The sequence below is a fragment of the Hyla sarda genome, chromosome 6 (assembly GCF_029499605.1).
Source record: "Hyla sarda isolate aHylSar1 chromosome 6, aHylSar1.hap1, whole genome shotgun sequence".
Lineage (NCBI taxonomy): Eukaryota > Metazoa > Chordata > Amphibia > Anura > Hylidae > Hyla > Hyla sarda.
Window position 1 is genome coordinate 19572236 of NC_079194.1, and position 27229 is coordinate 19599464.

The 27229-nt window shown below is 44.3% G+C and overlaps 1 long non-coding RNA gene across 3 annotated transcripts in view; it reads left to right on the top strand.

Moving 5' to 3' along the window:
* LOC130275376 (uncharacterized) overlaps nt 1-14390 on the top strand; it is a 60065-nt gene extending 45675 nt beyond the window's left edge. For all 3 annotated transcript variants that reach the window (XR_008844751.1, XR_008844750.1, XR_008844753.1), the window contains exon 5: nt 14186-14390. This is a non-coding gene — a long non-coding RNA (uncharacterized LOC130275376). The remainder of the gene's footprint in view (nt 1-14185) is intronic.
* Nucleotides 14391-27229: the final 12839 nt, after the last annotated feature.

Genomic DNA, 27229 nt, shown 5'->3' on the forward strand with positions numbered 1-27229 from the left:
AATATACGTCCTGCATTGTTAAGGAGTTAAACTGTGTGAGAAAAATTATGTAGTGATTTTCCCTCAGCAACCTATCACAGCTCAGCTTTCACTTTACCAGAGCTTGCTAGCTAAGCTGGGATTGGTTGCTGTGGGGAAATGTCTTAATTTTTTCTTTCTCACAGACAGTTAAAGGGGTACTCCGGCCTAATACATCTTATCCCCTATATAAAGGATAGGGGATGAGATGTCTGATCGCAATCTATCATTCAGCACCCACCTTTCTGTCACACGTCTCTGTGTGATATCACGCCCCGCCCCCTCAATGCAAGTCTATGGGAGGGGGCATGACGGCTTGTAGCGGGAAGGGCTTAACCCCTTGGGGACGGAGCCCATTATGACCCTAAGGACGGGAGCATTTTTTGCAAATCTGACCACTGTCACTTTAAGCATTAATAACTCTGGAATGCTTTTACTTATAAATTTGATTCTGAGATTGTTTTTTCGTGACATATTCTACTTTATGTTAGTGGTAAATTTTCGGCGATACTTGCATCCTTTCTTGGTGAAAAATTCTAAAATTTCATGAAAAATTTGAAAATTTTGAATTTTTCTAACTTTGAAGCTCTCTGCTTATAAGGAATATGGATATTCCAAATAAATTATATATTGATTCACATATATAATATGTCTACTTTATGTTTGCATCATAAAATTGACAAGTTTTTACTTTTGGAAGACATCAGGGGGCTTCAAAGTTCAGCAACAATTTTCCAATTTTTCGCAAAATTTTCAAAATCGGAATTTTTCAGGGACCAGTTCAGGTTTGAAGTGGATTTGAAGGGTCTTCTGGTTAGAAATACCTGATAAATGACCCCATTATAGAAACTGCACCCCTCAAAGTATTCAAAATGACATTCAGTCAGCGTTTTAACCCTTTAGGTGTTTCACAGGAATAGCAGAAAAGTGAAGGAGAAAATTCAAAATCTTCATTTTTTACACTGGCATGTTTTTGTAGACCCAATTTTTGAATTTTTACAAGGGGTAAAAGGAAAAAAATCCTCTCAAAATTTGTAACCCAATTTCTCTCGAGTAAGAAAATACCTCATATGTCTATGTCAAGTGTTCGGCGGGCGCAGTAGAGGGCTCAGAAGGGAAGGAGCGACAGTGGGATTTAGGAGAGTGAGTTTTTCTGAAATGGTTTTTGGGGGGCATGTCCCATTTACGAAGCCCCTATGGTGCCAGAACAGCAAAAAAACCCACATTGCACACTATTATGGAAACGACACCCCTCATGGAACCTAACAAGGGGTACGGTGAGCCTTAACACCCCACAGGTGTTTGACAACTTTTTGTTAAAGTCGGATGTGTTAATGAAAAAAAAATATTTTTCCACTAAAATGCTGGTTTTTCCCCAAATTTTACTTTTTTACAAAGGGTAATAGGAGAAAATGCCCCCCAAAATTTGTAACCCCATTTCTTCTGAGTATGGAAATACCTCATGTTTGGACGTCAAGTGCACTGCGAGCGAACTACAACGCTCAGAAGAGAAGGAGCGTCATTGAGCTTTTAGAGAGATAATTTGTTTGTAATGGAAGTCGGGGGCCATGTGCATTTACAAAGCCCCCCATGGTGCCAGAACAGTGGACCCCCCAACATGTGACCCCATTTTGGAAACTACACCCCTCACAGAATGTAATAAGGGGTACAGTGAGCATTTAAACCCCACTGGCGTTTGACAGATCTTTGGAACAGTGGGCTGTGCAAACAAAAAAATTAAATTTTTCATTTTCACGTACCACTGTTCCAAAAATCTTTCAGACCCCTGTGGGGCATAAATGCTCACTGCACCCCTTATTACATTACACGAGGGGTGTAGTTTCCAAAATGGGGTCACATGTGAGTATTTATTTTTTTGCATTTATGTCAGAACCGCTGTAAAATCAGCCACCCCTGTGCAAATCACCAATTTAGGCATCAAATGTACCCGGTGTGCTCTCACTCCTGAGCCTTGTTGTGCGCCCGCAGAGCATTTTACGCCCACACATGGGGTATTTCCGTACTCAGGAGAAATTGCGTTACAAATTTTGGGGGTCTTTTTTTCCTTTTACCTCTCGTGAAAATAAAAAGTAAAGGACAACACCAGCATGTTAGTGTAAAAAATTTTTTTTTTCCACTAACAGGCTGGTGTAGACCCCAACTTTTCCTTTTCATAAGGGGTAAAAGGAGAAAAAGCCCCCCATTCTCTCGAGTACAGCGATACCCCATATGTGTCCCTAAACTGTTTCCTTGAAATACGACAGGGCTCCAAAGTGAGAGAGCGCCATGCGCATTTGAGGACTAAATTAGGGATTGCATAGGGGTGGACATAGGGGTATTCTACGCCAGTGATTCCCAAACAGGGTGCCTCCAGCTGTTGCAAAACTCCCAGCATGCCTGGACAGTCAGTGGCTGTCCGCAAATGCTGGAAGTTGTTGTTTTGCAACAGCTGGAGGCTCCGTTTTGGAAACACTGCTGTACAATACGTTTTTCCTTTTTATTGGGGGGGGGGGGGGGAACAGTGTAAGGGGGTGTATATGTTGTGTTTTACTCTTTATTAGGTGTTAGTATAGTGTAGTGTTTTTAGGGTACATTCACACTGGCGGGTTACGGTGAGTTTCCCGCTAGGAATTTGCGCTACGGCGAAAAATTTGCCGCAGCTCATACTTGAAGCAGGAAACTTGCTGTAAACCCGCCCGTGTGAATGTACCCTGTACGTTCACATGGGGGGGCAGCTGTTTCAAAACTACAACTCCCAGCATGCACGGTCTGTCAGTACATGTTGGGAGTTGTAGTTTTGCAACAGCTGGAGGCACACTGGTTGGAAAACCTTCAGTTAGGTTCTGTTACCTAACTCAGTATTTTCCAACCAGTGAGCCTCCAGCTGTTGCAAAACTACAACTCCCAGCATGCACGGTCTGTCAGTACATGCTGGGAGTTGTAGTTTTGAAACAGCTGGAGGCACACTGGTTGGAAAATACTGAGTTGGGTTCTGTTACCTAACTCAGTATTTTCCAACCAGTGTGCCTCCAGCTGTTGCAAAACTACAATTCCCAGCATGTCTGATCACAGAAGGGCATGCTGGGAGATGTAGTTATGCAACAGCTGGAGGTACGCAACTACAACTCCCAGCATGCCGAGACAGCTGTTTTCTGTGTGGGCATGCTGGAATTTGTAGTTTTGCAACATCTGGAGTGCTACAATTTAGAGACCACTGAACAGTGATCTCCAAACTGTGGACCTCCAGATGTTGCAAAACTACAACTCCCAGCATGCCCAGACAGCAAACAGCTATGTGGGCATGCTAGGAGTTGTAGTTTTGCAAGATCTAGAGGGCAGTATAGAGATCACTGTGCAGTGGTCTCTAAACTGCAGACCTCCAGCTGTTGCAAAACTACAAATTCCAGCATGCCCACACAGCAAACAGCTGTCTGGGCATGCTGGGAGTTGTAGTTTTGCAACATCTGGAGGGCTACAGTCTAGAGACCACTATGGTGGTCTCAGACTGTAGCCCTCTAGATGTTGCTATGCAACTACTCACCGGCTTCCGTCGCATCCCGGAGCCGTCCTCTTCTGCCGCACGCCGCCGCAGATCTCCGTCGCCGCCGCCGATCCCCGTCGCTCCGCTGCCTCTGGAGGGGTAAGTGGACTCCGGCGCCGCTCCTCTTCATTTTCCCCTTTTTTCCCCCGCCTATTGTGGGAGGGCAGAACGGGGAAAACGAAAGTAAACCCCTCCGCCCCTGATCTGCTATTGGTGGTCGCGTCTAGACCACCAATAGCAGAGATAGGAGGGGTGGCACCCATGCCACCTCACTCCTATCGCTTTAGGGGGATCGTGGGTGTCTTAGACACCCGCGATCCCCCTTCTATTCTGGGTCACTGGGTCACCATAGACCCGCAATGACCCGGAATCGGCGCAAATCGCAAGTGTGAATTCACTTGCGATTTGCGCCGATTGCCAACATGGGGGGTCTAATGACCTCCCTGGGCATTTGCACGGGGTGCCGAAATTCCCACGGGCGCATGGATACGCCCTTCGTCCTTAAGTACCAGGACGCAAGGGCGTATGCATACGCCCTTCATCCCCAACAGGTTAAAGGAGTACTCCAGTGAAAAACTTTTTTTTTTTTTTTATTCAACTGGTGCCAGAAAGTTAAACAGATTTGTAAATTACTTCTATAAAAAAATCTTAATCCTTTCAGTACTTATTAGCTGCTGAACACTGCAGAAGAAATGGTTTTCTTTTTGGAACACAGAGCTCTCTGCTGACATCACGAGCACAGTGCTCTCTGTCCATATGGAAATCTCTGTCCATATTAAGAACTGTCCAGAGTAGGAGAAAATCACCATAGAAAACATGTGCTGCTCTGGACAGTTCCTAAAATGGACAGAGATGTCAGCAGAGAGCACTGTGCTCATAATGTCAGCAGAGAGCTCTGTGTTCCAAAAAGAAAATGATTTCTTCTGTAGTATTCAGCAGCTAATAAGTACTGGAAGAATTAAGATTTTTTTGATAGAAGTAATTTACAAATCTGTTTAACTTTCTGTCACTAGTTGATTTAAAAATAAAATAAAAATACCACCAGAGTACCCCTTTAATATCCAGTATTATTGCTATAATAAAGGATTTATTGTATAAGGAATCTTGTTTCAGGTCTTAAAGGGGTACTCTGGTGGAAAACTTTTTTTTTTTTTTTTTCAAATCAACTGGTGCCAGAAAGTTAAACAGGTTGGTAAATTATTTCTATTAGAAATTCTTAATCCTTCCAGCATTTATCAGCTGCTGTTTGCCACAGAGGAAGTTGTGTAGTTTTTTTTAGTCTGACCACAGTGTTCTCAGCTGCCACCTCTGTCCATGTCAGGAACTGTCCAGAGCAGGAGCAAATCCCCATAGCAAACCTTTCCTGCTCTGGACAGTTCCTGACTTGGACGGAGGTGTCAGCAGAGAGCACTGTGGTCAGACAGAAAAGAACAACTCAACTTCCTGTGGAGCATACAGCAGCTGATAAGTACTGGAAGGGTTAAGATTATTAAATTTAAGTAATTTACAAATCTGTATAACTTTCTGGCACCAGTTGATTTGAAAAAAAAAAAAAAAAAAAGTTTTCCTCCTGAGTACCCCTTTAAGCTAATGTTGCACACAAGGACTCCAGACAGTCTTCAGAGCAGGAAGAAGTTCACAGTTTGGCCTATTAGTTTTCGCTTATACACACCCAAATATTCTACATATTTGGTTTTTAACAAAAATTTGTCACGGAAGTAATGTGGGGTATAGTGGGTTATTGTGAGAACAGAGCAAATAGAGGTCAGTAAGTTTACTCATCCGGAATGCGGAATAATATTCTCCAATAAAGCTTATATTGTCAATACAATTCTGAGTGATTGTGCGGGATCGGTCACATGGTAAAAACAGTCCGGGGGCAATGATCAGCGTTGGTGGATAGCATTGGTCTGACCGATGGGACCCCTGCGATCTCCGGCCCGGTAGAATGCCGTCAGTGATTGGCTTCAGGGCAGCCGTGGTCGTCAAACACCCCCCCCCCCCCCCCACCAGTCAAGTCTATAGTAGAGACAGAGATACAGGGGGGCATTTATCAAACTGTTTAGATGGTCGTCCATATTTGTCTCTCAGAAAGTCTTTTAACCCCTTAAGGACTTTTTCAGTTTTTGCACTTTCGTTTTTTCCTCCTTACCTTTTAAAAATCATAACCCTTAAAATTTTTACCTAAAAATCCATATTATGGCTTATTTTTTGCGTCGCCAATTCTACTTTGCAGTGACATTAGTCATTTTACCCAAAAATCTACGGCGAAACGGGGAAAAAATCATTGTGCGACAAAATTGAAGTAAAAACGCCATTTTGTAAATTTTGGGGGCTTCCGTTTCTACGCAGTGCATATTTCGGTAAAAATAACACCTTATCATTATTCTGTAGGTCCATACGGTTAAAATGATCCCCTACTTATATAGGTTTGATTTTGTCGCACTTCTGGAAAAAATCATAACTACATGCAGGAAAATTTATACGTTTAAAAATGTCATCTTCTGACCCCTATAACTTTTTTATTTTTCCACGTACGGGGCGGTATGAGGACAAATTTTTTGCGCCGTGATCTGAAGTTTTTATCGGTATGATTTTTGTTTTGATCGGACTTTTTGATCACTTTTTATTCATTTTTTAATGGTATAAAAAGTGACCAAAAATGCTCTTTTTTTTACTTTTGAATTTTTTTGCGCGTACGCCATTGACCGTGCGGTTTAATTAATGATATATTTTTATAGTTCGGACATTTACGCACGCGGCGATACCACATATATTTTTTTTTTTTTACACTATTTTATTTTTTTTTTTATGGGAAAAGGGGGGTAATTCAAACTTTTATTAGGGAAGGGGTTAAATGACCTTTATTAACACTTTTTTTTTACTTTTTTCTTTGCAGTGTTATAGCTCCCATAGGGACCTATAACACTGCACACACTGATCATTGTTATCCCATAGGGACCTATAACACTGCACACACTGATCATTGTTATCCCATAGGGACCTATAACACTGCACACACTGATCATTGTTATCCCATAGGGACCTATAACACTGCACACACTGATCATTGTTATCCCATAGGGACCTATAACACTGCACACACTGATCATTGTTATCCCATAGGGACCTATAACACTGCACACACTGATCTCTTATTCTGATCATTGTTATCCCATAGGGACCTATAACACTGCACACACTGATCTCTCATGCTGATCACTGGCGTGTATTAACACGCCTGTGATCAGTGTTATCGGCGCTTGACTGCTCCTGCCTGGATCTCAGGCACGGAGCAGTCATTCGCCGATCGGACACCGAGGAGGCAGGTAAGGGCCCTCCCGGAGTCCTGTAAGCTGTTCGGGATGCTGCGATTTCACCGCGGCGGTCCCGAACAGCCCGACTGAGCAGCCGGGTCACTTTCACTTTAGAAGCGGCGGTCAGCTTTGACCGCCGCTTCTAAAGGGTTAGTACCGCACATCGCCGCGATCGGCGATGTGTGGTATTAGCCGCGGGTCCCGGCCGTTGATGAGCGCCGGGACCGACGCGATCCCGCTTCATATCGCGGGAGCCGGCGCAGGACGTAAATATACGTCCTGCGTCATTAAGGGGTTAAAGGGGTGCTCCACTGGAAAACATTTTTTTTCTAAATCAACTGGTGCCAGAAAATTAAACAGATTTGTAAATGACATCTATTAAAAAAATCTTAATCCTTCCATTACTTATCAGCTGTTGTATGATCCACAGGAAGTTCTTTTCTTTTTGAATTTCCTTTCTGTCTGACCACAGTGCTCTCTGCTGTCACCTCTGTCCATGTCAGGAACTGTCCAGAGTAGCATAGGTTTGCTATGGGGATTTGCTCCTCCTCTGGACAGATCCTGACATGGACAGAGGTGTCAGCAGAGAGCACTGTGGTCAAACAGACAGGAAATTCAAAAAGAAAAGAACTTCCTGTGGATTATACAGAAGCTTATAAGTACTGGAAGGATTAAGATTTTTTAATAGAAGTCATTTACAAATCTGCTTAACTTTCTCGCACCATTTGATTTAAAAAAAATGTTTTTCAGCGGAGTACCCCTTTAAGTTGAGACTTTATGAGACTTTTGCTTTAGAGCCTTTCTCCGCAGAAATAGTATAATAGTCTACAATAGAGCTTAAAGGGGTTATCCAGGAAAAAAAACGTATTTTTATATATCAACTGGCTCCAGAAAGTTAAACAGATTTGTAAATTACTTCTATTAAAAAATCTTAATCCTTTCAGTACTTATGAGCTGATGAAATTGAGTTGTTCTTTGCTCTCTGATGACACCTGTCTCGGGAACCGCCCACTTTAGAAGCAAATCCCCATAGCAAACCTATTCTACTCTGTCCAGTTCCCAAGACAAGCAGAGGTGTCAGCAGAGAGCACTGTTGCCAGACAGAAAACAACAACTCAACTTCAGCAGCTGATAATTATTGAAAGGATTAAGATTTTTTAATAGAAGTAATTTGCAAATCTGTTTATTTTTCTGGAGCCAGTTGATATATAAAAAAAGTTTTTTCCTGGAATACCCCTTTAAAATGCAGTGATCATGAATTTATCAACTGAGACTTTTATTGGAAAGTCTCAAAAAAAAGTAGCATCAACCGAAAATAAGCAGAAACGTCAGACCATGTCAGACCAGGCGGAAATCCAATCTAAATAGTTAGTAGAAAGCCTTTTATCAATTTTTTAGACTTGCATTGAGGGGGCGGGGTGTGATGTGACGAGGGGGCGGGGCTATGACGTCACGAGCTCCCGGCTCCAGCATTCGGAACAGTTTGTTACAAACCCTGAGTAGCGGAGTACCCCTTTTAAATCAACTGGTGCCAGAAAGTTAAACAGATTTGTAAATCACTCCTATTAAAAAATCTTAATCCTTCCAGTACTTTTTAGGGGCTGTATACTAAAGAGAAATCCAAAAAGAAATGCATTTCCTCTGATGTCCTGACCACAGTGCTCTCTGCTGACCTCTGCTGTCCATTTTAGGAACTATCCAGAGAAGCATATGTTTGCTATGGGGATTTTCTCCTTCCCCGGACAGTTCCTAAAATGGACAGCAGAGGTCAGCAGAGAGCACTGTGGTCATGATGTCAGAGGAAATACATTTCTTTTTTGGATTTCTCTTTAGTATGCAGCCCCTAAAAAGTACTGGAAGGATGAAGATTTTTTTAATAGAAGTGATTTACAAATCTGTTTAACTTTCTGGCACCAGTTGATTTAAAAAAAAAAAGTTTTCCTCGGGAGTACCCCTTTAACCCCTTAAGGACCAAGGACGTACCGGTACGTCCTTGGTCCTGCTCTTCTGATATAACGCGGGGTTACACGGTAACCCCGCGTCATATCACGGCGGGCCCGGCGTCATAGTGAAGCCGGGACCCGCCTCTAATAGCGCGCAGCGCCGATCACGGCGCCGCGCGCTATTAACCCTTTAGCCGCGCGCTCAGAGCTGAGCCGCGCGGCTAAAAGCGAAAGTGAAAGTTGCCGGCTAGCTCAGTCGGGCTGTTCGGGATAGCCGCGGCTAATCGCGGCATCCCGAACAGCTGACAGGACAGCAAGAGGGCCCCTACCTGCCTCCTCGCTGTCTGATCGCCGAATGACTGCTCAGAGCCTGAGATGCAGGCATGAGCAGTCATGCGGCAGAATCGTCGATCACTGGTTTCCTATGAGAAACCAGTGATCAGCATAGGAGATCAGTGTGTTCAGTGTTATAGGTCCCTATGGGATAACAATGATCAGTGTGTGCAGTGTTATAGGTCCCTATGGGATAACAATGATCAGTGTGTGCAGTGTTATAGGTCCCTATGGGATAACAATGATCAGTATAAGAGATCAGTGTGTGCAGTGTTATAGGTCCCTATGGGATAACAATGATCAGTGTGTGCAGTGTTATAGGTCCCTATGGGATAACAATGATCAGTGTGTGCAGTGTTATAGGTCCCTATGGGATAACAATGATCAGTATAAGAGATCAGTGTGTGCAGTGTTATAGGTCCCTATGGGATAACAATGATCAGTGTGTGCAGTGTTATAGGTCCCTATGGGATAACAATGATCAGTATAAGAGATCAGTGTGTGCAGTGTTATAGGTCCCTATGGGACCTATAACACTGCAAAAAAAAAGTGGAAAAAAAAAGTGAAGAAAGATCATTTAACTCCTCCCCTATTAAAAGTTTGAATCACCCCCCTTTTCCAATAAAAAAAAAAAACACAGTGTAAATAAAAATAAAAATAAACATATATGGTATCACCGCGTGCGGAAATGTCCGAATTATAAAAATATATCATTAATTAAACCGCTCGGTCAATGGCGTGCGCGCAAAAAAATTCCGATCAATAAGTCCTATCAATGCAAAAATAGTACCGTTAAAAACTTCAGATCACGGCGCAAAAAATTAGTCCTCATAACGTCCCATACACGGAAAAATAAAAAAGTTATAGGGGTCAGAAGATGACAATTTTAAACGTATTAATTTTCCTGCATGTAGTTATGATTTTTTCCAGAAGTCCGACAAAATCAAACCTATATAAGTAGGGGATCATTTTAATTGTATGGACCTACAGAATAATGGTAAGGTGTCATTTTTACCGAAAAATGTACTACGTAGAAACGGAAGCCCCCAAAATTTACAAAACAGCGTTTTTTTTTCAATTTTGTCGCACAATGATTTTTTTCCCCGTTTCACCGTAGATTTTTGGGTAAAATGACTGATGTCATTACAAAGTAGAATTGGTGGCGCAAAAAATAAGCCATCATATGGATTTTTAGGTGCAAAATTGAAAGAGTTATGATTTTGTAAAGGCAAGGAGCAAAAAACGAAAATGCAAAAACGGAAAAACCCCCGGTCCTTAAGGGGTTAAGGGTAATCTAATCTAATAATATATAACATTCTAAATGAATACAATTTAATCCCATTGATCCCTAATTTTTTTGGTCATTTTTGTTTTATTTTGTTAAATAAAGTATCAGAATCTAAGAACGAAAGCAAGTGTAACTACTAGAGATGAGCGAACTTACAGTAAATTCGATTTGTCGCGAACTTCTCGGCTCGGCAGTTGATGACTTTTCGTGCATAAATTAGTTCAGCTTTCAGGTGCTCCGGTGGGCTGGAAAAGGTGGATACAGTCCTAGGAGACTCTTTCCTAGGAATGTGTCCACCTTTTCCAGCCAACCGGAGCACCTGAAGGCTGAACTAATTTACGCAGGATAAGCCATCAACTGCCGAGCCGAGAAGTTCGTGACGAATCGAATTTACTGTAAGTTCGCTTATCTCTAGTAACTACCTCACAGAAGAGATACGAGGTGTTCGCTTTAGAGTATACCTTCTGTGTGGCGGCAAGTCCGTTTGAATAAATTACTGTACTAACTGCGACTTTTGATATATTTGTCTCAGGCTCTGAGACTTTCGTGAGACTTTTCTTGTCTATTTGTCTCAGGCTACAAGACTTTTATGCGACTTTTCTGATCTAAAGTGCTGCGGAGAATAGACAATAATGTCCATTCGCAATGTTTACTAAGCGCTGTGTGACGTTACATAAATTGCACGGACAATAGACTGATGCTCAGAGACTTTCTCGTCTAAAGTTCTACAGAGAATAGAGAATGATAGTAAATCTCCTCCCCAGTGTTTGTGTATCTCCAAATCTCCCATTGAGATGCAGTCATGGCCGTAAATGTTGGCACCCCTGAAATTTTTCTAGAAATGGAAGTATTTCTCACAGAAAAGGATTGCAGTAACACATGATTTGCTATACACATGTTTATTCCCTTTGTGTGTATTGGAACTAAACCAAAAAAGGCAGGAAAAAAAGCAAATTGGACATAATGTCACCAAACTCCACAAATGGGCTGGACAAAATTATTGCCACCCTTAACTTAATATTTGGAAAAAATAACTGAAATCAGTCACTTCCTATAACCATCAATAAGCTTCTTACACCTCTCAGTCGGAATGTTGGACCACTTGTCAGGATCCGGACTGGTATGCAGCGAGAACATTGGAGGTGGATCCTCTGTGTCAGTGAGGTGATGGCGTGGGCCGTACCAGGGGAACGGAATCTAAGGGGTTACTGGTTTTCACCAGAGCCCGCCGCAAAGCGGGATGGACTTGCAGCGGCAGGTAACCCTCAGGTCGTTCCACCCGATAGCGACTCAACCCCAACTGACAGCTGAGACAGGCGCCATACACAGGGACAAGCCAAGAGCAAGGTCGGACGTAGCAGAAGGTCAGGGCAAGCAGCAAGAGTCATAGTCAGGGGCAACAGCAGAAGGTCTGGGTACACAGGCTTGGGAACACACTAAACGCTTTCTCAGGGCACAAGGCAACAAGATCCGGCAAGGACAGGAAGGGGAAGTGGGTTTTTATTCACATGGAACAGGTGGGAACTAATTAGGAAGATTGAGCCAGGCACCAATTAGCGGTGCGCTGGCCCTTTAAATCTGAGTGCCCCGGCACGCGCGTACCCTAGAGAGCGGGGTCGCGCGCACCGGGACCCAGCAGGAGATCGGGACAGGTGAGTGGGACGGGGTGCGATCCGCGAGCGGGCACGTCCTGCTAGGCGGATCGCATCCCCGCCGGGCACAACAGAGCAGCGTCTCCGGTCAGCGCTGCCAACCAGAGCGCTGCAGGGCAGGAGACGCCGCGAGTGCTCCGGAGGAGGAGGAGGTACCACCACTTTTCCTTTGCAAACCGCTCCAGGTCTCTCTTATTGGAAGGCGCCTTTTCCCAACAGCAATTTTAAGGTCTCTCCACAGGTGATCAATGGGATTTAGATCTGGACTCATTGCTGCCACTTCAGAACTCTCCAGCGCTTTGTTGTCATCCATTTCTGGGGCTTTTTGACATATGTTTGGGGGTCATTGTCCTGCAGGAAGACCCAAGATCTCGGACACAAACCCAGCTTTCTGACACTGGGCTGTACAGTGCGACCCAAAATCCATTGGTAATCCTCAGATTTCATGATGTCTTGTGCACATTCAAGTCCCCCAGTGCCAGAGGCAGCAAAACAACCGAAAACATCACTGACCTCCACCATATTTCACTGTAGGTACTGTGTTCTTTTCTTTGTAGGCCTCATTCTGTTTTCAGTAAACAGTAGAATAATGTGCTTTACCAAAAAGATCTATCTTGGTTTCTTCTGTCCACAACGTTTTCCCAGAAGGATTTTGACTTACTCAAGTTCCTTTTGGCAAAATGTAGTCTTGCTTTTTTATGTCTCTGTGTCAGCAGTGGGGTCCTCCTGGGTCTCCTGTCATAGTGTTTAAAGGGGTATTCCAGGAATTTTTTTTATTTGACTGTGCTACAGTGGCTGTAAAACAAAGAGAAAAACAGGCGCTCCCTTGTGAAGAACCAAAGGGATCACAGGTGTGTGGGAGGGGAGGGAAAAAGTGAAGGGTCACGCTGCCAGGTTGTGTGCACCAAGATGTGCGTTTGATATAATGATCCCGGTCTGCAGCCTTCCTAGAAATAGTAGGGAGATATAAAGCGAACTTCGAGGAGCATAGGAATTCCGGCGCTGACCAAGGAGAAGACAATAGGCCTGATGAAACCGCGCAAGCGCGGTGAAACGCGTCGCATTGGATTAAATCTGTTCGCTACACACCTGGCTCTATTGTCTTCTCCTTGGTCAGCGCCGGAATTCCTATGCTCCTTGAAGTTCGCTTTATATCTCCCTACAGTGGTTGTAAAGTTAGTTTGGTTCCTAATTTAGTGTTTGTACCTGTGTGTGATGGTTTTCTCACAATTCTTCTGTGATTTTCACCCCAATATTTATTTTTACCAGCATACAAAATGACTGTTGTCTCAGATTTTTCCCAGCTTGCAATGCGGCCGAGACCTGAATCACTGGTCAGCTGATGACAGTGGGCCTGTCTGCTTCATTGGGTGGAGGGATCAATCTGCAACTAATGCAACAGCTGTTTGAAAACCACACTGATTTGAATGGATGCAGCTCATTTATGTTTCAATGGGTGGGGTGGCTGATGTGTGGGAGGGAGGAAGATGGAATTGTGGGATTTGTGGTCAGAAAAAGAAAAGTCAAACAGTAAATACAAGTTCACAAAAAGCTAGCCACAGTGTTACGATAATCTCATGACATAGCCATTTAGCCCCAAGACAAGCGCAGATCCTTCCTAAGCATGTCCATTACTGCCTGTAAGGTACGTACTAAAATCACCTCATGGTGGAGAACCCCTTTAATTTCATTAAAATGTTGACAGATAGTTTGTGCTGACACTGATGCTCCCTGAGCCTGCAGGACAGCTTCAATATCTTTGGAACTTGTTTGGGGCTGCTTATCCACCATCTGGACTATCCTGCGTTGACATCTTTCATCAATTTTTCTATTCGGTCCACGCCCAGGGAGATTATCTACAGGGCCATGGGTTGCAAACTTCTTGATAATGTTGCGCACTGTGGATAAAGTCAAATCTAGATCTCTGGAGATGGACTTGTAACCTTGAGATTGTTTACATTTTTCCACAATTTTGGTTCTCAAGTCCTCAGACAGTCCTCTCCTCCTCTTTCTGTTGTCCATGCTTAGTGTGGCACACACAGACACACAATGCAAAGACTAAGTGAACTTCTCTCCTTTTTATCTGCTTTCAGGTGTAATTTTTATATTGCAAAGCAAAGAACAGAGAAGACTTGGCACTGCTGCGGCTGTACTGATGGACTGGCTCGGTGTGGGACCGGGGGTAGACAGCTGGGTGAACTCGGGAGGTGCTCAGACAATGAAACACAGTTCAATATATCTTGATAGAAGAATGAATAAAAAAGTCGGCAACTCACCACGCTGGTTCTATGTGAGATCCTTCTTTATTGCGGCATACTCACAATGACATAACAGGGGAGAGACACACTGTGGGGGGTACAAAAGTCGTCACTCTGTGAACGTGCTTCTTTGGGCCTCAAATGCAGAATGGAACGCACGAGCCTTAAGTACAGGTATCCAGACTACTGCACCTGTGAGGAAAGGCTACGTGCGTGACGATGTCATGGGTAGGTGGCAACCACTCACAGTACTAACCCGCCCATGACATAAAGAATAAAAACATATAGGTGCAAAAATTAAAAAACAGGGGGCCATATCAACCTTATTATTAAGGCCCAAAGGGCCGCAAGCATCTGTTTTAAGAATCCAAAAGGTTTCTCTTTGCAAGAGAAACCTGTCTAAGGAAACACCAGGTCTCGGCTCCACCTTCTCAATACCTGCAAAGGTCAGTACGTCAGGATTCGCTCCGTGCGATTCCACTACATGGTTAATAAGGCGGGGGGCACCCTTTTGGGTCCGAAGTGAGTACATATGTTCTCTAATGCGGTTAAATAACTGTCTAATAGTCTTTCCAATGTAGGAGAGAGCGCACGGGCAAAAAATGACGTACACCACATACTTAGACCTACATGTAATTAAGGAGCTAATAGTGTTGCTCGCGAATATTCGCAATTCGAATTTTATTCGCGAATATCGCATATTCACGAATTCGCGAATATTCGCGAATATAGCACTATATATTCGTAATTACGAATATTCGTTTTTTTTTTTGTTTTTTTGTTCACAGTACACATCACAGTGATCACCCCTCTCTGCTTCCAGCTTATGTGTTGTAAGAAGGCTCTAATACTACTGTGTGAGACTGGTGTGCGAATTTCCGCATATGCGCAAATTTACATATGCTAATTTTCGCATATGCGAATTTCGCTTATGTAAATTTTTGTATATGCAAAATTTCGCATATGGTAATTTTCGCACATGCGAATATTCGCATACGTGAAAATAAAAGAGGATATTCGCGAATATGCGAATATTCGCGAATATGCGAATATTCGCCCATATATTCGCGAATATTCGCGAATTCGAATATGGCCTATGCCGCTCAACACTAGGAGCTAACTGTGTGTGTATAGGCTCCTAAACGCAAAGTTTTATGTCTGGTATTAAACTTGCAAAAATTGCAACTATTGCAGGGATAGTTTCCTTTAGGGGCAACACTGTTCAGCCATGTTTCTTTTTTTTTGTTTCTAGTCAAATTTTTGTTACTTTTTAACATATCTCCCAAGGTTTTATTCTTTTTATCAGTTATCATAGGTTTTCTAGCTGCAATCTTTTTTTAAGTCTTCATCATTTTCTAAATGAACCAGTTCTGCCGAACTGCCTGATTGATGGTGCTATTTATGGGAGAGTTTTTAAAAACAAAAACGAAGGTGCACAAGGGACTGAGCCCACCCCCCGGCAGACCTATTGTCTTGGGAGAGTTTTAAAAACAAAGACAAAGCGTTTTTCATTTTCAGTAGCTTGGGTTCTAGATTTATTATTTCTCTTCTTTCCTACTAGGAGGCTTTCTCTCGTGCATTTATCCGCACGCTGCCTAGCTGAACGAATGAGGTCCTCTGGGTATTGTCTCTCTCTTAACCTCATTGACAGTTCGTCAGCCTGAGTACTATAGGTCTCTTCTGACATGTTGTTTCTTTTCAGGCGGACGAACTGTCCATAAGGAATACCCCTTTTAGCAGCCTCAGGGTGTGAGCTGCCGTAATGCAAAAGGGTATTTTTAGCTACCGATTTCCGGTACCCTTCACTAATGATGCGGTTGTCATGGGCAATCAGTTTAATATCCAAAAACTCAATTGAGTCACCTCCAAACTGGTAAGTGAATGACATATTGGTGGTGTTAGAATTATTGAGGTAAGTAACAAACTCGGAAAACTGGGTTTCCGAGCCTGACCACACAACCAATATGTCATCCACAAAATGGGAATAGAACTTAATGTACTTTAAATAAGGGTTTTTGACCGTGTAGACCAGATGTTTTTCTAATATAGCCAAGAACAAATTGGCGTACGTGCAGGACACCGGGGTCCCCATCGGGGTCCTGGTGTCCTGTCTGTACCACTGCTCACCGTATTTGAACGTGCTGTTGGTTAGGATAAATTTCAATGCCTCACTTACAAACTCAATAAAGGACGAGGACTTATCGGAACAGGTGAGGTATTCTCGGACAGCCTCGACACCCGCATCGTTGGGGATGTGAGTGTAGAGGCTGACCACATCCACCGAACAGAGGCTTAACACATCCACCAAGCTTAACTGGTCCACTAGCTGGAACAGATGTTGAGTATCTTTAATGTAAGCGGGAATGGAGGTAAGTAAGGGACGAAGGAGCCAGTCAGTATAGTGAGACAGGTGTCCAGTTACTGAGCCCACCCCCGAGACAATAGGTCTGCCGGGGGGTGGGCTCAGTCCCTTGTGCACCTTCGTTTTTGTTTTTAAAAACTCTCCCATAAATAGCACCATCAATCCGGCAGTTCGGCAGAACTGGTTCATTTAGAAAATGATGAAGACCTAAAAAAAGATCGCAGCTAGAAAACCTATGATAACTGATAAAAAGAATAAAACCATTGGAGATATGTTAAAAAGTAACAAAAATTTGACTAGAAACAAAAAAGAAGAAACATGGCTGAACAGTGTTGCCCCTAAAGGAAACTATCCCTGCAATAGTTGCAATTTTTGCAAGTTTAATACCAGACATAAAACTTTGCGTTTAGGAGCCTATACACACACAGTTAGCTCCTTAATTACATGTAGGTCTAAGTATGTGGTGTACGTCATTTTTTGCCCGTGCGCTCTCTCCTACATTGGAAAGACTATAAGACAGTTATTTAACTGCATTAGAGAACATATGTACTCACTTCGGACCCAAAAGGGTGCCCCCCGCCTTATTAACCATGTAGTGGAATCGCACGGAGCGAATCCTGACGTACTGACCTTTGCAGGTATTGAGAAGGTGGAGCCGAGACCTGGTGTTTCCTTAGACAGGTTTCTCTTGCAAAGAGAAACCTTTTGGATTCTTAAAACAGATGCTTGCCGTCCTTTGGGCCTTAATAATAAGGTTGATATGGCCCCCTGTTTTTAATTTTTGCACCTATATGTTTTTATTCTTTATGTCATGGGCGGGTTAGTACTGTGAGTGGTTGCCACCTACCCATGACATCGTCACGCACGTAGCCTTTCCACACAGGTGCAGTAGTCTGGATACCTGTACTTAAGGCTCGTGCGTTCCATTCTGCATTTGAGGCCCAAAGAAGCACGTTCACAGAGTGACGATTTTTGTACCCCCCGCAGTGTGTCTCTCCCCTGTTATGTCATTGTGAGTATGCTGCAATAAAGAAGGATCTCACGTAGAAACAGCGTGGTGAGTTGCCGACTTTTTCATTCATTCTTCTATCAAGATATATTGAACTGTGTTTCATTGTCTGAGCACCTCCCAAGTTCTCCCAGCTGTCTACCCCCGGTCCCACACCGAGCCAGTCCATCAGTACAGCCGCAGCAGTGCCGAGTCTTCTCTGTTCTTTGCTTTGCATCATACCTTACCTCTATGGACTCTGAGCACGCGGATATGGCCGTACAAATGCCACAAAACAAGGACGCGGAAGCGGAGGTGGAAGGACTTATTGATTCGTTGGAGACAGCGCTTTCCATGGGGAGAGAAGACGCAGGGGGATACTTTGCAGAATGCAACATCAAGCCTGAAATTGAGCTTATGAATCTTAAAGCATTGGAGCAGAAAATCACCAGCCTTTTTGATAAGGAAATATCCCTGTTTTGGACTGTTAATTCACTGCAGTCCTATGTCCAGTGTGACCGCACACCTAGGGGACTTCGTTCTTACAAAATCCCTGCAATTTACCAGGATGACCCAGTGTTTGTCGACATTTGGCAGCAAGCACATCATGATCACGCAAAGAACCTGTTGCAAATAGTACTCACGAGAAATCGTATTGAACATGACAAAGTTACTGAAGAGCTTAAACAGGCTAAAAGTGAGTTCATCAAGCGAACCACGTCTGAACAGTCTCATGCGTTTTTTGTCAAATTACAACACAAAATGATCTCCTTGCAAGAAGAGACTAAGTCCAAAAAAAGAGAGAAATTCTTGAGGGACAAACGCAATTACACAAACGAACAGGTCTTCACCTGGTTCTTGAAGTCCACGGCAGGGAGAGGCCCTATACCTAGAGGCAAACCCCCTCAGAAAAAGCCTTACCAGAATGTACAAAGGCCCATGGGATCAGCTGCCTCTCAAAGACCTGGTGATGCGAGATCAGACCCTAGGGCTGCGGAAGTCCCTTTATCAAAAAACGGACCCGAAGAGGGAGAGGAAGGAATCGGAAAAGAACAGAAAAAAAGGAAATATTCCCCGTGGAAACACCAAGAGTGATTTTTAATGTCATTAATCTGACCCAAGATGTATTGGACACTGCCACTGTCACGTTACTCTCCAAGGGACTGAACTATGGAATAGTTAAGGACTTTGATGTAGTCCAATTTGAAATTGATTTAGCGAGGACAGTAAGGGACATCTCTTTACACAAGTTTTTTCTAAATAAAGTCACCCATGAGCAAGAACCATGTGAGGGGGATGTACCAGCGTCAATTGGGGGCCTTGGTTTTTTTCCAGGAGATTGTACTCCACTGGAAAGAGAATGTATAGGCTTTTTAGCTACTGAATTTGCTGATAATGTGGATAATACCCTAGAAATCGGAAGATTTACTAAGGGAGCAAGGTCTAAGTTTAATCCACCAGTACAACCGGGTAGCCATCTTGACCTGTTTCAAAATGCTGTGTTGAAGGACGTTTAGTCGATTCTGTACAAAAAGGGTCATTTAAACTTGAGCCCAGCAGAGAAGTCAGCACTTGACATTTTGAAATCCAGAAAGGATATTCGTATTGTCAAGGCTGACAAAGGAGGGAGTGTGGTTTATATGTATAATGAGATGTATGAGCAGGAGGCCGAGAGGCAATTGAAGGATGTTCATACTTATACACCATTAAATAAGGACCCTACCCATAAAATTCTCAGCGACCTAAAAACCTTTTTACAGAACAAAGTAACAGCAGGAGTACTATCCTAAAAGAATGCAGAGAAACTAATTCCTGAGAACCCTAGAGCCTCTATTGTCTCGGGGGTGGGCTCAGTAACTGAACACCTGTCTCACTATACTGACTGGCTCCTTCGTTCCTTACTTACCTCCATTCCCGCTTACATTAAAGATACTCAACATCTGTTGCAACTAGTGGATCAGTTAAGCTGGGAACCTGGATGGAGCCTCTGTTCGGTGGATGTGGTCAGCCTCTACACTCGCATCCCCCACGATGTGTCGAGGCTGTCCGAGAATACCTCACCTGTTCCGATAAGTCCTCGTCCTTTATTGAGTTTGTAAGTGAGGCATTGAAATTTATCCTAACCAACAGCACGTTCAAATACAGTGAGCAGTGGTACAGACAGGCACCGGGACCCGATGGGGACCCCAGTGTCCTGCACGTATGCCAATTTGTTCTTGGCTATATTAGAAAAACATCTGGTCTACACGGTCAAAAACCCTTATTTAATCCCTTAAGGACAATGGACGTACTCCTACGCCCCCGTTTCCGAGGACGTAGGAGTACGTCCTGTCCATTCCCGCCCCCCCGCCGCTAGCCGGAGGGGAGCCGATGCCCGATGCCTGCTGAAATCGTTCAGCAGGCATCGCGGCATATCGCCCAGGGGGGTCATTATGTCCCCCCATGTCGGCGATGGCCGCAGATCGCTGGACAATTCAGTCCAGCGATCTGCGGCGATTCCGGGTCAATCGGGTCTCCAGTGACCCGGAATTACTGGCTGATCGGGGCCGTCTCTGACAGCCCCGAACAGCCATAGTCAGCAGGGGTGAGGTGGCACTGGTGCCACCTCACGATCGCCCTGATTCGTCGGCCGGTTTACCGGACGACCAATCAGGGCGCCTGCTGCGGGTGTCACTCCCGCAACCCGCTCCGCCCCTCTTCCGGAGGATGTGAGCGGGTGCAGGACATGCACCCCGAGTGCTGGGGACCCCGATCCCCCGCGTCAATGTTGGGATCGGGGCCCCAGGAGCAGCGGCGGCGAGGGACTGACCTGTGTGCCGGCAGCAGCAGGAGGTGAGTGACAGCCTCCTGCTGTTGCTTAGCAACAGCTCCCAGCATGCAAAAAGGGCATGCTGGGAGCTGTAGTTATGCAACAGCAGGAGGCAGACCACCACAACTCCCATCATGCCCTTATGGGCATGCTGGGACTTATAGTTTTGCAACAGCTGGAGGCACATTTTTTTCTATGGAAAAGTGTACCTTCAGCTGTTGTATAACTACAACTCCCAGCTTGCACAATCATCTAAGGCGCATGCTGGGAGTTGTAGTGGTGCATCTGCTGGTTGCATAACTACAACTCCCAGCATGCCTGTTGGCTGTCGGTGACTGCTGAGAGTTGTAGTTTTGCAACAGCTGAAGGCACACTGGGTTAAGTAGCAAACCTGTGTGTCTCCAGCTGTTGCATAACTACAATCCCCAGCATCCCCAGCCAAAGTAGTATGCCTCCAGCTGTTGCATAACTACAAGACCCAGCATGCCCTTCCGCTGTCCGTATATGCTGGGGGTTGTAGCTTTTGCAACAGCTGAAGGCACACTGGTTGCAAAACACTGAGTTTGTTACCAAACTCGGTGTTTCACAACCAGTGTGCCTCCAGCTGTTGCAAAACTACAACTCCCAGCATGCACTGATAGACCGTACATGCTGGGAGTTGTAGTTTTGCAACAGCTGGATGTTCCCCCCTCCCAAATGTGAACATACAGGGTACACTCACATGGGCGGAGGTTTACAGTAAGTATCCGGCTGCAAGTTTGAGCTGCGGCAAATTTTCTGCTGCAGCTCAAACTGCCAGCGAGAAACTACTGTGAACCCCCGCCCGTGCGACTGTACCCTAAAAACACTACACTACACATTTTAAAAAAGGGTAATTGCAGAAAATACCCCCCAAAATTTGAAGCTCAATTTCTCCCGATTCAGAAAACAAAGAGTCTCAACCAAGTTTCTTATCAGCTCCATCTTCCTCCCTCCGTATCCATAACTCTTTCCATGTCTCCCTTCTTAAACCTGCTGTCTTTACCGTTTTTCTCCCAAGCTTTTTTCTACCACCCTGTAGCTGGGACCTCCGATATATTCCCTGTCAAAGAGATCTTGGCGACCAAGATCTCCCGGGGGAGAAGATTTTTTTTGGTCGACTGGGAGGGCTGCGGTCCTGAGGAGAGGTCTTGGGAGCCTGAGGAGAACATCTTGGACGGCAGCCTCATCCTCAGTTTTCTGGGTACCAAAAAGAGGGGGAGACCTAAGGGGGGGAGGTACTGTCACAGCGAGCGCTCCGGCCCCCTCATCCGGACCGGAGCATCCGCTCTCTCGGCCTCCCTCCTCGGGAACCTGGCGCCTCCCGGTCAGACGCGCTGACCGAGAGCGTGGGTCCCCTTCTGTCTGGGACGCGGCTGGTCCCAGCTCACGTGCCACGTCCCTATCTGTCTCACCGAGCTCCGAGCTCCCTGCGCCAATGGTCTCTGCCTCCCAGCGTGCGCTGGTTCCTGACCTCTGGTTCCTTTTCTTATAAATACAACCTGCCCCAAGTCCATCCCGCTTTGTGGCGGGCCCTGGTGAAGACCAGTAGTCCCTTAGAGCTTGTGAAGCCATAGCCCCGCCCCCATGATGTCACGCCCCGCCCCCTCAATGCAAGTCTATGGGAGGGGGTGTGACAGCCATCACGCCCCCTCCCATAGACTTGCATTGAGGGGGTGGGGCTATGACGTCCAGCGTTCTGAACAGTTTGTTCCAAACGCTGAGCAGTGGAGCACCCCTTTAAGTCTATGAATGATAGGGGATAAGTGTCTGATCTCCAGAACGGGTCTGGTCTCTTCCCATTGAGTGCTCTGACCCCAACTTCCAAGATAAACTGGTCTTGGTAGTTATGGCCAAGACCAGTTCATCTAGGAAGGTAAGGGACTCAAGTGCTCAGCGGGAAGAGGGGTCCGCACTCTTGAAATCAGACACTTATCTCCTATACTGTGTTTAGAGAATATGTGTTTTATGAAGCTGGATTACCGCTTTAAAGGGGTATTCCATGAATGTTTTTTATTTGACAATTTGATATGTTTTCTCACAATTCTTATGTGATTTTCACCTCAATATTTATTTTTACCAGCATACAAAATGACTGTTGTCTCAGATTTTTCCCAGGTTGCAATGCGGCCGAGACCTGACTCACTAGTTAGCTGATGACAGGGAACCTGTCTGCTTCAATGGATGGAGGAATCGTTTGGTGGGAGAGAGATCAATCTGCAACTAATGCAACAGCTGTAGGCACCCTGATTGAAAATCACAGGTCTATTGAATGGATGCAGCTCATTTATGTTTCAATGGGTGGGGCGGCTGATGTATGGGACGGAGGAAATGGAATTATGGGATTTGTAGGCAAAGATGAAAACTCAAACAGGAAATTCTAGTTCACAAAAAGCTAGCCACAATGTTATGGTAATCTCACAACATAGCCATTTAGCCCCAAGACAAGCGCAGATCTTTCCTAAGCATGTCCATTACTGCCTGCCAGGTACGTACTAAAATCACCTTATGGTGGATAACCCCTTTAATATTGCCTAAATTCATCTCATTCTGGTTAGTAATAAAGCTCTTATACATATGAATGGCAAAGACTTTCAAGAGCTTGTGCTGCAGCTTCTGTCGAAATGTCATATCTCGGCAGAACCTGACAAATCCCATTATAAGTAATTACGGTCCACCGGGCACATCGGTATATCTCTAATTACAGATCTGGCACTGAATCTTGGTTTCTCTCAGAAACCACAAGACAGATGTGAAGGAAACATTTCTCTTACCACCATGCAGAATACCAATAAAATGTCAGGGTTAACCATGAAACTTGTGGTAGAGTTTGTTGGAAATATTTATAGGTGTTTTCCAAACGTTAAAAATTTTACGCAAATCCTTAAAAAGGAATGTATCAATTAAATATTCTTTTCACTGAGTAGATATTGAAACTTGCTTTTTCCTAATTGGCTTCTATTTTTCTGATTATCATTTTTTGTACATTATTAGGGGGGTTGCCATCTTGTCTGAGCTATTTTTAACAGCATTTAGAGATATGCTTAACAGCAAGCCCCATAGACATAGACAACAATGGACAGGAGCCATCCCTTGCAGATGAATTGTTGATGTTACTGAGCATTGTCTGTGACCATTTTAGAGGTCATTTTACAGAGAGGGGGGTGAATGGTGGTGGATCCAGTGTTATCTCTCTACTAGTGTGAGCTATCACTGTTACACTGTCTGTGCTGACAAGAAAGGCATTACTGGGAAATGATCTGTACAGAACTGGAAGTCTCAGTTTAGTTTTACACCTAGTGGCCAGAATGGGAACTGTAACATTTCAAGAATATTATGAAAAAAAGATATTAAAATGAAAAATTTGAAAAAACATCACAAAAAATTCTTAAAAAATATGATTAAAGTCCTATCATCAACAAAAACTTTTGATACAATGTAGATAATACAATTATATGTATATTTTTGGTCCTTGAAGCTATCGCCTGTGTGTCTCTGAGGAGTCCAAATACAGAAAGTGAGGTAGGACAAGCAGGGGTCTGTACACTGAGGACAAGCAGGGCTTTGTACACTGTGGACAAGCAGGGCTCTGTATACTGAGGACAAGCAGGGCTCTGTACACTGTGGACAAGCGGGGCTCTGTACACTGTGGACAAGCGGGGTCTGTACACTGAGGACCAGCAGGGCTCTGTACACTGAGGACCAGCAGGGCTCTGTACACTGAGGACCAGCAGGGCTCTGTACACTGAGGACAAGCAGGGCTCTGTACACTGAGGACAAGCAGGGCTCTATATGCTGAGGACAAGCAGGGCTCTGTATGCTGAGGACAAGCAGGGCTCTGTACGCTGAGGACAAGAAGGGCTCTGTACACTGAGGACAAGCAGGGCTCTGTACACTGTGGACAAGCAGGGCTCTGTATACTGAGGACAAGCGGGGCTCTGTACACTGTGGACAACAGGGCTCTGTACACTGTGGACAAGCGGGGCTCTGTACACTGAGGACAAGTGGGGCCTTGTACACTGAGGACAAGTAGGGCTCTGTACACTGAGGACAAGCAGGGCTCTGTACACTGAGGACAAGCAGGGCTCTGTACACTGAGGCCAAGCAGGGCTCTGTACGCTGAAGACAAGCAGGGCTCTGTATGCTGAGGACAAGCAGGGCTCTGTACACTGAGGACAAGAAGGGCTCTGTACACTGAGGACAAGCAGGGCTCTGTACACTGAGGACAAGCAGGGCTCTGTACACTGAGGACAAGAAGGGCTCTGTACACTGAGGACAAGAAGGGCTCTGTACACCGAGGACAATCGGGGCTCTGTACACTGAGGACAAGCGGGGCTCTGTACACTGAGGGCAAGCGGGGCTCTGTACACTGAGGAGAAGCGGGGCTCTGTACACTGAGGACATGCAGGGCTCTGTACACTGAGGACAAGCGGGGCTCTGTACACTGAAGACGAGTGGGGCTCTGTACACTGAGGACAAGTTGGGCTTTGTACACTGAGGACAAGCAGGGGTCTGTATACCGAGGACAAGCAGGGCTCTGTGCAGTGAGGCTCTGTGACATGCTAAGGGCTCACACATAAGGATGATTGACAAGCCAGGAGCCTGCACAGAGCCCTGCTTGTCCTGCCCTCACTTCCTGTATTTGGACTCCTCATAGAGACACACATGCAATGGCTGCAGGGACAGCATTTTTTCATCAAAAAAATATACACATTTTTTAACCAATGTATATTACAAATATACATATAATGGCATTATCTACATTACATTAAACGTTTTTGCTGACGACAGGTACACTTTAACATAAAAACTTGATTTAAACAATAGATTATTTTCTGAAGATCCATTCTCTTTCTGTGTAGTATTATTTATCACTGTACTGGCAGAGTGCTAATTCAGCTGATCAATAATATGCAATAGCATAGCATTGATCAGTATAAGCAATCCAATGATTGCTTATAATAATCCCCCATGGGAACTTAAAAAATGTAAAAAAAAATTAAATAAAATAAGTTTTTAAAAATATAAAAAAGCCTCTCCCCTGGTAAAACCTATATATACTATTAAATATATATAGTTTGTAGGCCTGGCTATGATGAAGATACATAGGGGCAGGACCTGTGTAAGGGATTATGTTATACCTGTGCCAAAACAATAAATACCATGAAAACAAACAGTCAAAAACATTATTAATACACCATTATTAACACATCATGGCCAATGTATCTAAAAAGTATTTAAAACACATACTGTAAATAAGTCGTGTAAAACATTTGTAATAGTAAATCTTCCCCAATGTGTTTTATGAAAAACAAAGTTGTCTCTGCGAATACTATATATACTATATACTCACCACACAGTATGACTGTTCATCCACAGGACCAGGAGATGAGGAGGATTATATTATAACCGTGACCAAACAATCTTATAAACCACATTTTGGTTTTTAGCCTTTATTTATTCTACATTTCTGTTTACAAACCACATAGTAATGTATCACTGACAACAGCTCTGGAATATATATTTACCATAAAGTATATTTGTTATATTTTTATTTTTTTCTCACCAGGTCCAAATATTTACCTACACTGCTGGCTGCATTCTGATTTGGAGTGAGCGCCCCCCTCCTCCGACTGGAGAAAGTGCTGATACATCGCTGAGCGTCTGAATGAGGAGGAAGCGCTCACTGATACCAGAGATCCGGGAGCTGATGGGGGAGCACTAGGGGAATCCTGAATGGGCTATGTATCTGATCTGTACAGCTCCTCGCTCCTCTGCAGTGTCCTCACCTGTACTAGCACCATAGAGGTCTGCAGGCAGTTATAGGTTATGTATCTGATCTGTACAGCTCCTCGCTCCTCTGCAGTGTCCTCACCTGTACTAGCACCATAGAGGTCTGCAGGCAGTTATAGGTTATGTATCTGATCTGTACAGCTCCTCGCTCCTCTATACTGTCCTCACCTGTCCTGTATGATACCATAGAGGTCTGCAGGCAGTTATTGATGCCCTCCTCAGGTCCACTTACAGTTCCTAGTGGTGATCTGTGCCAGGCGCTGGGTAACTGTAACGGAGTCCTGTAGTGATTCTGTGCTGTCCTCGGACCGCACATACAACCACATACAACCATCCCAATAAAATGTGAGGGTTAACCATGAAACTTGTGGTAGAGTTTGTTGGAAATATTTATAGGGGTTTTCCAAACGTTAAAAATTGAACGCAAATCCTTAAAAAGGAATGTATCAATTAAATATTCTTTTCACTGAGTAGATGTTGAAACTTGTTTTTTCCTAATTGGCTTCTATTTTTCTGATTATCATTTTTTGTACATTATTAGGGGGGTTGCCATCTTGTCTGAGCTATTTTTAACAGCATTTAGAGATATGCTTAACAGCAAGCCCCATGGACATAGACAACAATGGACAGGAGCCATCCCTTGCAGATGAATTGTTGATGTTACTGAGCATTGTCTGTGACCATTTTAGAGGTCATTTTACAGAAAGGGGGGTGAATGGTGGTGGATCCAGTGTTATCTCTCTACTAGTGTGAGCTATCACTGTTACACTGTCTGTGCTGAGAAGAAAGGCATTACTGGGAAATGATCTATACAGAACTGGAAGTCTCAGTTTAGTTTTACACCTAGTGGCCAGAATGGGAACTGTAACATTTCAAGAATATTATGGAAAAAGATATTAAAATGAAAAA